The sequence below is a fragment of the Narcine bancroftii genome, chromosome 4, assembly GCF_036971445.1.
Source record: "Narcine bancroftii isolate sNarBan1 chromosome 4, sNarBan1.hap1, whole genome shotgun sequence".
Lineage (NCBI taxonomy): Eukaryota > Metazoa > Chordata > Chondrichthyes > Torpediniformes > Narcinidae > Narcine > Narcine bancroftii.
Window position 1 is genome coordinate 136201474 of NC_091472.1, and position 14459 is coordinate 136215932.

Below are 14459 nucleotides of genomic sequence, written 5' to 3' on the forward strand. Positions count from 1 at the left end.
TCCCCGGCTCTGATTCCCTGCCTCAGATTCCCTGCTTCAGATTCCCTGCGTCTGATTCCCTGCATCTGATTCCCCGCCTCTGGTTCCCTACCTCTGATTCCCCGCCTCTGATTACCCGCCTCTGATTGCCCGCCTCTGATTTCCCACCTCTGATTCCCAGCCTCTGATTCCCCGCCTCAGATTCCCCGGCTCTGATTCCCTGCCTCAGATTCCCTGCCTCAGATCCTCTGCCTCTGATTCCCGCCATCTGATTACCCGCCTCTGTTTCCCCGCCTCAGATACCCCGCCTCTGATTCCTCGCCTCTGATTCCCCGCCTCAGATTCCCCGGCCCTGATTCCCTGCCTCTGATTCCCCGCATCTGTTTCCCCGACTCTGATTCCCCGCCTCTGATTCCCCGCCTCTGATTCCCCGCCTCTGATTCCCCATCTCAGATTCCCCGCCTCTGATTCCCCGTCTCTGATTCCCCGCCTCAGATTCCCCGGCTCTGATTCCCTGCCTCAGATTCCCTGCCTCAGATTCCCTGCCTCAGATTCCCTGCCTCTGATTCCCCGCCTCTGATTCCCCGTCTCTGATTCCCCGCCTCTAATTCCCCGCCTCTGATTCCCCGCCTCTGATTCCCCGCCTCTGACTCTCCGCCTCAGATTCCCCGCCTCAGATTCCCTGCCTCAGATTCCCTGCCTCTGATTCCCGCATCTGATTCCCCGCCTCTGATTCCCCGCCTCTGATTCCCCGCCTCTGATTCCCTGCCTCAGATTCCCTGCCTCTGATTCCCTGCCTCAGATTCCCTGCCTATGATTCCCTGCCTCTGATTCCCTTCCTCTGTTTCCCTGCCCCTGATTCCCTGCCACTGATTCCGCGCCTCTGATTCCACGCCTCTCTTTCCGTGTCTCTGATTCCCTGCCTCAGATTCCCTGCGTCAGATTCCCCGCCTCAGATTCCCTGCCTCAGATTCCCTGCCTCTGATTCCCGCATCTGATTCCCCGCCTCTGATTCCCCGCCTCTGATTCCCCGCCTCTGAATCCCCGCCTCTGATTCCCCGCCTCTGATATCCCGCCTCTGATTCCCCGACTCAGATTCCCCAGCTCTGATTCCCTGCCTCAGATTCCCTGGCTCAGATTCCCTGCCTCAGATTCACTGCCTCTGATTCCCTGCATCTGATTCCCCGCCTCAGATTCCCCGCCTCAGATTCCCCGGCTCTGATTCCCTGCCTCAGATTCCCTGCGTCAGATTCCCCGCCTCAGATTCCCTGCCTCTGATTCCCTCATCTGATTCCCCGACTCTGATTCCCCGCCTCTGATTCCCCGCCTCTGATTCCCCGCCTCTGATTCCCCGCCTCTGATTCCCCGCCTCTGATTCCCCGCCTCTGATTCCCCGACTCAGATTCCCCGGCTCTGATTTCCTGCCTCAGATTCCCTGGCTCAGATTCCCTGCCTCTGATTCCCTGCCTCTGATTCCCCGCCTCTGATTCCCCACCTCTGATTCCCCACCTCTGATTCCCCGCCTCTGCTTCCTCTCCTCTGATTCCCCGCCTCCCTTTACGCGCAACTTTCCCGGCCTCCCTTTCCCCACATCTCTTTCCCCGCCTCTGATTCCCCGCCTCTGATTCCCCGCCTCTGATTCCCCGCCTCTGATTCCCCGCCTCTGATTCCCCACCTCTGATTCCCCGCCTCTGTCTCTGCGCCTCTCTTTCACCTCCACTCTTTCCCCTCCACTCTTTCCGCGCCTCTCTTTCTCTCCCTCAATTTCAACAACTCTGTTTGATCTGTTTTGTGTACCTCATTTTCAACACACAAGTTCCAACCACTATGTTTTGCCCACCTCTTTCGCCGCCTCTATTTATCCGACTATGTTTACCTGCCTCTGTTTACCCGCCTGTTTTCCCGCCTCTGATTCCCCACCTTTGATTCCCCACCTCTCTTTCCCTGCCTCTATTTCCGCGTCTCTTTCTCTGCCTCTCTTTCCCCACATCTCTTTCCCCCCCCTTATTCCCCGCATCTGATTCCCCGCCTCTGATTCCCCACCTCTGATTCCCCGCCTCTGATTCCCCGCCTCTGATTGCCCGCCTCTGATTCCCCGCCTCTGATTCCCCGCCTCTGTTACCCCGCCTCAGATTCCCCGGCTCTGATTCCCTGCCTCAGATTTCCTGCCTCAGATTCTCTGCCTCTGATTCCCCGCATCTGATTACCCGCCTCTGATTCCCCGCCTCAGATACCCCGCCTCTGATTCCCCGCCTCTGATTCCCCGCCTCAGATTCCCCGGCTCTGATTCCCTGCCTCTGATTCCCCGCATCTGTTTCCCCGCCTATGATTCCCCGCCTCTGATTCCCCACCTCAGATTCCCCGGCTCTGATTCCCCGGCTCTGATTCCCCGCCTCTTATTCCCCGCCTCTGATTCCCCACCTCTGATTCCCCGCCTCTGATTCCCCGCCTCTGATTCCCTGCCTCTGATTCCCCGCCTCAGATTCCCCGGCTCTGATTCCCCGCCTCAGATTCCCCGGCTCTGATTCCCTGCCTCAGATTCCCCGCCTCTGATTACCAGCCTCTGATTCCCTGCCTCTGATTCCCCGCCTCTAATTCCCCGCCTCTGATTCCCCGCCTCTGATTCCCCGCCTCTGATTCTCCACCTCAGATTCCCCGCCTCAGTTTCCATGCCTCAGATTCCCTGCCTCTGATTCCCCGCATCTGATTCCCCGCCTCTGATTCCCTGCCTCAGATTCCCCGCCTCTGATTCCCCGCCTCTGATTCCCCACCTCTGATTCCCCGCCTCTGATTCCCCGACTCAGATTCTCCGGCTCTGATTCCCTGCCTCAGATTCCCTGGCTCAGATTCCCTGCCTCAGATTCCCTGCCTCTGATTCCCTGCATCTGATTCCCCGCCTCTGATTCCTCGCCTCTGATTCCCCGCCTCTGATTCCCCACCTCTGATTCCCCTCCTCTGATTCCCCGCCTCCATTTCCGCGCAACTTTCCCGGCCTCCGTTTCCCCACATCTCTTTCCCTGCCTCTGATTCCATGCCTCTGATTCCCCGCCTCTGATTCCCCGCCTCTGATTCTCTGCCTCTGATTCCCCACCTCTGATTCCCCGCCTCTGTCTCTGCGCCTCTCTTTCACCTCCACTCTTTCCCCTCCAATCTTTCCGTGCCTCTCTTTCCCTCCCTCAATTTCAACAACTCTGTTTGATCTGTTTTGTGTACCTCATTTTCAACACACAAGTTCCAACCACTATGTTTTGCCCACCTCTTTCCCCGCCTCTATTTATCCGACTATGTTTACCTGCCTCTGTTTACCCGCCTGTTTCCCCGACTCTGATTCCCCACCTTTGATTCCCCGCCTCTCTTTCCCTGCCTCTATTTCCGCGCCTCTTTCTCTGGTTCTCTTTCCCCACATCTCTTTCCCCCCCTCTGAATCCCCGCATCAGAATCCGCGCCTCTGATTCCACATCTCAGATTCCCCGCCTCAGATTCCGCTCCTCTCTTTCCCTTCCTTTATTTGTGCCCCTCTTTCTCTGCCTTTCTTTCCCCAAATCTCTTTTCCCCCCTCTGATTCCCCGCCACTGAATCCGCACCTCTGATTCCCCACCTCAGATTCCCCGCCTCAGATTACCCACCTCAGACTCCCTGCCTCAGATTCCCTGCCTCAGATTCCCTGCCTCAGATTCCCTGCCTCAGATTCCCTGCCTCAGATTCCCTGCCTCTGATTCCCTGCCTCTGATTCACTGCCTCTGATTCCCTGCCTCTGATTCCCTGCCTCTGAATCCCTGCCTCTGATTCCCTGCCTCTGATTCCCTGCCCCTGATTCCCTGCCTCTGATTCCGCGCCTCTGATTCCACGCCTCTCTTTCCATGTCTCTGATTCCCCGCCTCTGATTCCCTGCCTCTGATACCCTGCCTCTCTTTGCCTGCCTCTATTTCCGTGCCTCTTTCTCTGCATCTCGTTTACCACATCTCATTTCCCCCCTCTGATTACCCGCCTCTGATTCCCCGCCTCTGATTCCCCGCCTCAGATTCCCCGGCTCTGATTCCCTGCCTCAGATTCCCAGCCTCTGATTCCCCGCCTCTGATTCCCCACCTCTGATTCCCCGCCTCTGATTCACTGCCTCTGATTCCCCGCCTCTGATTCCCCGCCTCTGATTCCCCACCTCAGATTCCCCGGCTCTGTTTCCCTGCCTCAGATTCCCTGCCTCTGATTCCCCGCCTCTGATTCCCCGCCTCTGATTCCCCGCCTCTGATTCCCCGCCTCTGATTCCCCGCCTCTGATTCCCTCCCTCTGATACCCTGCCTCTCTTTGACTCCCTCTATTTCCGTGCCTATTTGTCTGCATCTCGTTTACCACATCTCATTTCCCCCCTCTGATTACCCCCGTCTGATTCCCCGCCTCTGATTCCCCGCCTCTGATTCCCCGCCTCTGATTCCCCGCCTCTGATTCCCTGCCTCTGATTCCCCGCCTCAGATTCCCCGGCTCTGATTCTCTGCCTCAGATTCCCTGCGTCAGATTCCCTGCCTCAGATTCCCTGCCTCTGATTCCCTGCCTCTGATTCCCTGCCTCTGATTCCCCGCCTCAGATTCCCCGGCACTGATTCCCTGCCTCAGATTCCCTGCTTCAGATTCCCTGCATCTGATACCCCGCATCTGATTCCCCGCATCTGATTCCCCGCCTCTGATTCCCCGCCTCTGATTCCCCGCCTCTGATTCCCTGCCTCTGATTCCCCGCCTCAGATTCCCCGGCTCTGATTCCCTGCCTCAGATTCCCTGCGTCAGATTCCCTGCCTCAGATTCCCTGCCTCTGATTCCCTGCCTCTGATTCCCTGCCTCTGATTCCCCGCCTCAGATTCCCCGGCACTGATTCCCTGCCTCAGATTCCCTGCTTCAGATTCCCTGCATCTGATACCCCGCATCTGATTCCCCGCATCTGATTCCCCGCCTCTGATTCCCCACCTCTGATTCCCCGCCTCTGATTCCCCGCCTCTGATTGCCCACCTCTGATTCCCCGCCTCTGATTCCCCGCCTCTGATTCCCCGCCTCAGATTCCCCGGCTCTGATTCCCTGCCTCAGATTTCCTGCCTCAGATTCTCTGCCTCTGATTCCCCGCATCTGATTACCCGCCTCTGATTCCCCGCCTCAGATACCCCGCCTCTTATTCCCCACCTCTGAATCCCCGCCTCAGATTCCCCGGCTCTGATTCCCTGCCTCTGATTCCCCGCATCTGTTTCCCCGCCTCTGATTCCCCGCCTCTGATTCCCCGCCTCAGATTCCCCGGCTCTGATTCCCCGCCTCTTATTCCCCGCCTCTGATTCCCCACCTCTGATTCCCCGCCTCTGATTCCCCGCCTCTGATTCCCCGCCTCTGATTCCCCGCCTCAGATTCCCCGGCTCTGATTCCCCGCCTCAGATTCCCCGGCTCTGATTCCCTGCCTCAGATTCCCCGCCTCTGATTACCCACCTCTGATTACCCTCCTCTGATTCCCCGCCTCTAATTCCCCACCTCTGATTCCCCGCCTCTGATTCCCCGCCTCTGATTCTCCGCCTCAGATTCCCCGCCTCAGATTCCATGCCTCAGATTCCCTGCCTCTGATTCCCCGCCTCTGATTCCCCGCCTCTGATTCCCTGCCTCTGATTCCCCGCCTCTGATTCCACGCCTCTGAATCCTCGCCTCTGATTCCCCTCCTCTGATTCCCCGACTCAGATTCCCCGGCTCTGATTCCCTGCCTCAGATTCCCTGGCTCAGATTCCCTGCCTCAAATTCCCTGCCTCTGATTCCCTGCATCTGATTCCCCACCTCTGATTCCTCGCCTCTGATTCCCCGCCTCTGATTCCCCGCCTCTGATTACCCGCCTCTGATTCCCCTCCTCTGATTCCCCGCCTCCCTTTCCGCGCAACTTTCCCGGCCTCCGTTTCCCCACATCTCTTTCCCCGCCTCTGATTCCACGCCTCTGATTCCCCGCCTCTGATTCCCCGCCTCTGATTCCCCGCCTCTGATTCCCTGCCTCAGATTCCCAGCCTCTGATTCCCCGCCTCTGGTTCCCCACCTCTGATTCCCCGCCTCTGATTCACCGCCTCTGATTCCCCGCCTCTTATTCCCCGCCTCTGATTCCCCACCTCTGTCTCTGCGCCTCTCTTTCACCTCCACTCTTTCCCCTCCACTCTTTCCGTGCCTCTCTTTCCCTCCCTCAATTTCAACAACTCTGTTTGATCTGTTTTGTGTACCTCATTTTCAACACACAAGTTCCCACCACTATGTTTTGCCCAGCTCTTTCCCCGCCTCTATTTTTCCGACTATGTTTACCTGCCTCTGTTTACCCACCTGTTTCCCCGCCTCTGATTCCCCACCTTTGATTCCCCGCCCCTCTTACCCTGCCTCTATTTCCGCGCCTCTTTCTCTGCCTCTCTTTCCCCACATCTCTTACCCCCCCTCTGATTCCCCGCATCAGAATCCGCGCCTCTGATTCCCCACCTCAGATTCCCCGCCTCAGATTCCGCTCCTCTCTTTCCCTGCATTTATTTGTGCCCCTCTTTCTCTGCCTTTCTTTCCCCAAATCTCTTTTCCCCCCTCTGATTCCCCACCACTGAATCCGCGCCTCTGATTCCCCACCTCAGATTCCCCGCCTCAGATTACCCACCTCAGATTCCCTGCCTCAGATTCCCTGCCTCAGATTCCCTGCCTCAGATTCCCTGCCTCAGATTCCCTGCCTCAGATTCCCTGCCTCTGATTCCCTGCCTCTGATTCATTGCCTCTGATTCCCTGCTTCTGATTCCCTGCTTCTGAATCCCTGCCTCTGATTCCCTGACTCTGATTCCCTGCCACTGATTCGCTGCCTCTGATTCCGCGCCTCTGATTCCACACCTCTCTTTCCATGTCTCTGATTCCCCGCCTCTGATTCCCTGCCTCCGATACCCTGCCTCTCTTTGCCTGCCTCTATTTCCGTGCCTCTTTCTCTGCATCTCGTTTACCACATCTCATTTCCCCCCTCTGATTACCCGCCTCTGATTCCCCGCCTCTGATTACCCGCCTCAGATTCCCCGGCTCTGATTCCCTGCCTCAGATTCCCAGCCTCTGATTCCCCGCCTCTGATACCCCACCTCTGATTCCCCGCCTCTGATTCACCGCCTCTGATACCCCGCCTCTGATTCCCCGCCTCTGATTCCCCACCTCAGATTCCGCGGCTCTGATTCCCTGCCTCAGATTCCCTGCGTCAGATTCCCTGCCTCAGATACCCTGCCTCTGATTCCCCGCCTCTGATTCCCCACCTCAGATTCCCCGGCTCTGATTCCCTGCCTCAGATTCCCTGCCTCAGATTCCCTGCCTCTGATTCCCAGCATCTGATTCCCCGCCTCTGATTCCCCACCTCTGATTCCTGGCCTCTGATTCCCCGCCTCTGATTCACCGCCTCTTATTCCCCGCCTCTGATTCCCCGCCTCTGATTCCCCGCCTCAGATTCCCCGGCTCTGATTCCCTGCCTCTGATTACCTGCCTCTGATACCCTGCCTCTCTTTGCCTGTCTCTATTTCTGTGCCTCTTTCTCTGCATCTCGTTTACCACATCTCATTTTCCCCCTCTGATTACCCGCCTCTGATTCCCCGCCTCTGAGTCCCCGCCTCAGATTCCCCGGCTCTGATTCCCTGCCTCAGATTCCCCGCCTCTGATTCCCCGCCTCTGATTCCCCGCCTCAGATTCCCCGCCTCTGATTCCCCGCCTCTGATTCCCCGCCTCTGATTCCCCGCCTCAGATTCCCCGGCTCTGATTCCCTGCCTCAGATTCCCTGCGTCAGTTTCCCTGCCTCAGATTCCCTGCCTCTGATTCCCCGCCTCTGATTCCCCGCCTCAGATTCTCCGGCTCTGATTACGTGCCTCAGTTTCCCTGCCTCAGATTCCCTGCCTCTGATACCCCGCATCTGATTCCCCGCCTCTAATTCCCCGCCTCTGATTCCCCGCCTCTGATTCCCCACATCTGATTCCCCGCCTCAGATTCCCCGACTCTGATTCCCCGCCTCTGATTCCCCGCCTCAGATTCACAGGCTCTGATTCCCTGCCTCAGATTCCCTGCCTCAGATTCTCTGCCTCTGATTCCCCGCATCTGATTACCCGCCTCTGAATCCCCGCCTCTGATACCCCGCCTCTGATTCCCCGCCTCAGATTCCCCGGCTCTGATTCCCTGCCTCAGATTCCCCGCATCTGATTACCCGCCTCTGATTCACCGCCTCTGATTCCCTGCCTCTGATTCCCTGCCTCTGATTCCCCGCCTCTGATTCTCCGCCTCAGATTCCCCGCCTCAGATTCTCCACCTCAGATTCCCTGCCTCTGATTCCCCGCATCTGATTCCCCTCCTCTGATTCCCCGCCTCTGATTCTCCGCCTCTGATTCCCCGCCTCTGATTCCCCGCCTCTGATTCCCCGCCTCTGATTCCCCGCCTCTGATTTCCTGCCTCAGCGTCCCCGGCTCTAATTCCCTGCCTCAGATTCCCTGCGTCAGTTTCCCTGCCTCAGATTCCCTGCCTCTGAATCCCCGCCTCTGATTCACCGCCTCTGATTCCCCGCCTCTGATTCCCCGCCTCTGATTTCCCGGCTCAGCTTCCCCGGCTCTAATTCCCTGCCTCAGATTCCCTGCGTCAGTTTCCCTGCCTCAGATTCCCTGCCTCTGAATCCCCGCCTCTGATTCCCCGCCTCAGATTCCCCGGCTCTGATTCCCTGCCTCAGATTCCCTGCCTCAGATTCCCTGCCTCAGATTCCCTGCCTCAGATTCCCCGCCTCTGATTCCCCGCCTCTGATTCCCCGCCTCAGATTCCCCGGCTCTGATTCCCTGCATCAGATTCCCTGCATCAGGTTCCCTGCCTCTGATTCCCCGCATCTGATTCCCTGCCTCTGATTCCCTGCCTCTGATTCCCCGCCTCTGATTCCCCGCCTCTGATTCCCCTCCTCTGATTCCCCGCCTCCATTTCCGCGCAACTTTCCCGGCCTCCGTTTCCCCACATCTCTTACCCCGCCTCTGATCCCACACCTCTGATTCCCCGCCTCTGATTCCCCGCCTCTGATTCCCCGCCTCTTATTCCCCACCTCTGATTCCCCGACTCTGTCTCTGCGCCTCTTTTTCACCTCCACTCTTTCCCCTCCACTCTTTCCGCGCCTCTCTTTCCCTCCCTCAATTTCAACAACTCAGTTTGATCTGTTTTGTGTACCCCATTTTCAACACACAAGTTCCAACCACTATGTTTCACCCATCTCTTTCCCCGCCTCTATTTCTCCACCTATGCTTACCCGCCTCTGTTTACCCACCTGTTTCCCCGCCTCTGATTCCCCACCTTTGATTCCCCGCCTCTCTTTCCCAGCCTCTATTTCCGCGCCTCTTTCTCTGCCTCTTTTCCCCACATCTCTTTTCCCCCCCTCTGATTCCCCGCATCTGAATCCGCGCCTCTGATTCCCCACCTCAGATTCCCTGCCTCAGATTCCCCTCCTCTCTTTCCCTGCCTTTATTTGTGCCCCTCTTTCTCTGCCTCTCTTTCCCCACATCTCTTTTCCCCCCTCTGATTCCCTGCCACTGAATCCGCGCCTCTGATTCCCCACCTCAGATTCCCAGCCTCAGATTACCCACCTCAGACTCCCTGCCTCAGATACCCTGCCTCAGATTCCCTGCCTCAGATTCCCTGCCTCAGATTCCCTGCCTCAGATTCCCTGCCTCAGATTCACTGCCTATGATTCCCTGCCTCTGATTCCCTGCCTCTGATTCCCTGCCTCTGATCCCCCTGCCTCTGATTCCCTGCCTCTGATTCCCTGCCTCTGATTCCCTGCCCCTGATTCCCTGCCTCTGATTCCGCGCCTCTGATTCCACGCCACCCTTTCCGTGTCTCTGATTCCCCGCCTCTGATTCCCTCCCTCTGATACCCTGCCTCTCTTTGCCTCCCTCTATTTCCGTGCCTATTTCTCTGCATCTCGTTTAACACATCTCATTTCCCCCCTCTGATTACCCGCCTCTGATTCCCCACCTCTGATTCCCCGCCTCTGATTCCCCGCCTCTGATTCCCTGCCTCTGATTCCCCGCCTCTGATTCCCTGCCTCTGATTCCCCGCCTCAGATTCCCCGGCTCTGATTCCCTGCCTCAGATTCCCTGCGTCAGATTCCCTGCCTCAGATTCCCTGGCTCAGATTCCCTGCCTCAGATTCCCTGCCTCTGATTCCCTGCATCTGATTCCCCGCGTCTGATTCCTCGCCTCTGATTCCCCGCCTCTGATTCCCCGCCTCTGATTCCCCTCCTCTGATTCCCCGCCTCCATTTCCGCGCAACTTTCCCGGCCTCCGTTTCCCCACATCTCTTTCCCTGCCTCTGATTCCATGCCTCTGATTCCCCGCCTCTGATTCCCCGCCTATGATTCTCTGCCTCTGATTCCCCACCTCTGATTCCCCGCCTCTGTCTCTGCGCCTCTCTTTCACCTCCACTCTTTCCCCTCCAATCTTTCCGTGCCTCTCTTTCCCTCCCTCAATTTCAACAACTCTGTTTGATCTGTTTTGTGTACCTCATTTTCAACACACAAGTTCCAACCACTATGTTTCGCCCACCTCTTTCCCCGCCTCTATTTATCCGACTATGTTTACCTGCCTCTGTTTACCCGCCTGTTTCCCCGCCTCTGATTCCCCACCTTTGATTCCCCGCCTCTCTTTCCCTGCCTCTATTTCCGCGCCTCTTTCTCTGGTTCTCTTTCCCCACATCTATTTCCCCCCCTCTGAATCCCCGCATCAGAATCCGCGCCTCTGATTCCACATCTCAGATTCCCCGCCTCAGATTCCGCTCCTCTCTTTCCCTTCCTTTATTTGTGCCCCTCTTTCTCTGCCTTTCTTTCCCCAAATCTCTTTTCCCCCCTCTGATTCCCCGCCAATGAATCCGCACCTCTGATTCCCCACCTCAGATTCCCCGCCTCAGATTACCCACCTCAGACTCCCTGCCTCAGATTCCCTGCCTCAGATTCCCTGCCTCAGATTCCCTGCCTCAGATTCCCTGCCTCAGATTCCCTGCCTCTGATTCCCAGCCTCTGATTCACTGCCTCTGATTCCCTGCCTCTGATTCCCTGCCTCTGAATCCCTGCCTCTGATTCCCTGCCTCTGATTCCCTGCCCCTGATTCCCTGCCTCTGATTCCGCGCCTCTGATTCCACGCCTCTCTTTCCATGTCTCTGATTCCCCGCCTCTGATTCCCTGCCTCTGATACCCTGCCTCTCTTTGCCTGCCTCTATTTCCGTGCCTCTTTCTCTGCATCTCGTTTACCACATCTCATTTCCCCCCTCTGATTACCCGCCTCTGATTCCCCGCCTCTGATTCCCCGCCTCAGATTCCCCGGCTCTGATTCCCTGCCTCAGATTCCCAGCCTCTGATTCCCCGCCTCTGATTCCCCACCTCTGATTCCCCGCCTCTGATTCACCGCCTCTGATTCCCCGCCTCTGATTCCCCGCCTCTGATTCCCCACCTCAGATTCCCCGGCTCTGTTTCCCTGCCTCAGATTCCCTGCCTCTGATTACCCCCCTCTGATTCCCCGCCTCTGATTCCCCGCCTCTGATTCCCCGCCTCTGATTCCCCGCCTCTGATTCCCTCCCTCTGATACCCTGCCTCTCTTTGACTCCCTCTATTTCCGTGCCTATTTCTCTGCATCTCGTTTACCACATCTCATTTCCCCCCTCTGATTACCCCCGTCTGATTCCCCGCCTCTGATTCCCCGCCTCTGATTCCCCGCCTCTGATTCCCCGCCTCTGATTCCCTGCCTCTGATTCCCCGCCTCAGATTCCCCGGCTCTGATTCCCTGCCTCAGATTCCCTGCGTCAGATTCCCTGCCTCAGATTCCCTGCCTCTGATTCCCTGCCTCTGATTCCCTGCCTCTGATTCTCCGCCTCAGATTCCCCGGCACTGATTCCCTGCCTCAGATTCCCTGCTTCAGATTCCCTGCATCTGATACCCCGCATCTGATTCCCCGCATCTGATTCCCCGCCTCTGATTCCCCACCTCTGATTCCCCGCCTCTGATTCCCCGCCTCTGATTGCCCACCTCTGATTCCCCGCCTCTGATTCCCCGCCTCTGAGTCCCCGCCTCAGATTCCCCGGCTCTGATTCCCTGCCTCAGATTTCCTGCCTCAGATTCTCTGCCTCTGATTCCCCGCATCTGATTACCCGCCTCTGATTCCCCGCCTCAGATACCCCGCCTCTTATTCCCCACCTCTGAATCCCCGCCTCAGATTCCCCGGCTCTGATTCCCTGCCTCTGATACCCCGCATCTGTTTCCCCGCCTCTGATTCCCCGCCTCTGATTCCCCGCCTCTGATTCCCCGCCTCAGATTCCCCGGCTCTGATTCCCCGCCTCTTATTCCCCGCCTCTGATTCCCCGCCTCTGATTCCCCGCCTCTGATTCCCCGCCTCTGATTCCCCGCCTCTGATTCCCCGCCTCTGATTCCCCGCCTCTGATTCCCCGCCTCAGATTCCCCGGCTCTGATTCCCTGCCTCAGATTCCCCGCCTCTGATTACCCACCTCTGATTACCCTCCTCTGATTCCCCGCCTCTAATTCCACACCTCTGATTCCCCGCCTCTGATTCCCCGCCTCTGATTCTCCGCCTCAGATTCCCCGCCTCAGATTCCATGCCTCAGATTCCCTGCCTCTGAATCCCCGCCTCTGATTCCCCGCCTCTGATTCCCTGCCTCTGATTCCCCGCCTCTGATTCCCCGCCTCTGATTCCTCGCCTCTGATTCCCCGCCTCTGATTCCCCGACTCAGATTCCCCGGCTCTGATTCCCTGCCTCTGATTCCCTGGCTCAGATTCCCTGCCTCAAATTCCCTGCCTCTGATTCCCTGCCTCTGATTCCCCGCCTCTGATTCCTCGCCTCTGATTCCCCGCCTCTGATTCCCCGCCTCTGATTCCCCGCCTCTGATTCCCCTCCTCTGATTCCCCGCCTCCCTTTCCGCGCAACTTTCCCGGCCTCCGTTTCCCCACATCTCTTTCCCCGCCTCTGATTCCACGCCTCTGATTCCCCGCCTCTGATTCCTTGCCTCTGATTCCCCGCCTCTGATTCCCTGCCTCAGATTCCCAGCCTCTGATTCCCCGCCTCTGGTTCCCCACCTCTGATTCCCCGCCTCTGATTCACCGCCTCTGATTCCCCGCCTCTTATTCCCCGCCTCTGATTCCCCACCTCTGTCTCTGCGCCTCTCTTTCACCTCCACTCTTTCCCCTCCACTCTTTCCGTGCCTCTCTTTCCCTCCCTCAATTTCAACAACTCTGTTTGATCTGTTTTGTGTACCTCATTTTCAACACACAAGTTCCAACCACTATGTTTTGCCCAGCTCTTTCCCCGCCTCTATTTTTCCGACTATGTTTACCTGCCTCTGTTTACCCACCTGTTTCCCCGCCTCTGATTCCCCACCTTTGATTCCCCGCCTCTCTTACCCTGCCTCTATTTCCGCGCCTCTTTCTCTGCCTCTCTTTCCCCACATCTCTTACCCCCCCTCTGATTCCCCGCATCAGAATCCGCGCCTCTGATTCCCCACCTCAGATTCCCCGCCTCAGATTCCGCTCCTCTCTTTCCCTGCATTTATTTGTGCCCCTCTTTCTCTGCCTTTCTTTCCCCAAATCTCTTTCCCCCCTCTGATTCCCCACCACTGAATCCGCACCTCTGATTCCCCACCTCAGATTCCCCGCCTCAGATTACCCACCTCAGATTCCCTGCCTCAGATTCCCTGCCTCAGATTCCCTGCCTCAGATTCCCTGCCTCAGATTCCCTGCCTCAGATTCCCTGCCTCTGATTCCCTGCCTCTGATTCATTGCCTCTGATTCCCTGCTTCTGATTCCCTGCTTCTGAATACCTGCCTCTGATTCCCTACCTCTGATTCCCTGCCACTGATTCGCTGCCTCTGATTCCGCGCCTCTGATTCCACACCTCTCTTTCCATGTCTCTGATTCCCCGCCTCTGATTCCCTGCCTCTGATACCCTGCCTCTCTTTGCCTGCCTCTATTTCCGTGCCTCTTTCTCTGCATCTCGTTTACCACATCTCATTTCCCCTCTCTGATTACCCACCACTGATTCCCCGCCTCTGATTACCCGCCTCAGATTCCCCGGCTCTGATTCCCTGCCTCAGATTCCCAGCCTCTGATTCCCCGCCTCTGATACCCCACCTCTGATTCCCCGCCTCTGATTCACCGCCTCTGATACCCCGCCTCTGATTCCCCGCCTCTGATTCCCCACCTCAGATTCCCCGGCTCTGATTCCCTGCCTCAGATTCCCTGCGTCAGATTCCCTGCGTCAGATTCCCTGCCTCTGATTCCCTGCCTCTGATTCCCCACCTCAGATTCCCCGGCTCTGATTCCCTGCCTCAGATTCCCTGCCTCAGATTCCCTGCCTCTGATTCCCAGCATCTGATTCCCCGCCTCTGATTCCCCGCCTCTGATTCCCGGCCTCTGATTCCCCGCCTCTGATTCGCCGCCTCTTATTCCCCGCCTCTGATTCCCCGCCT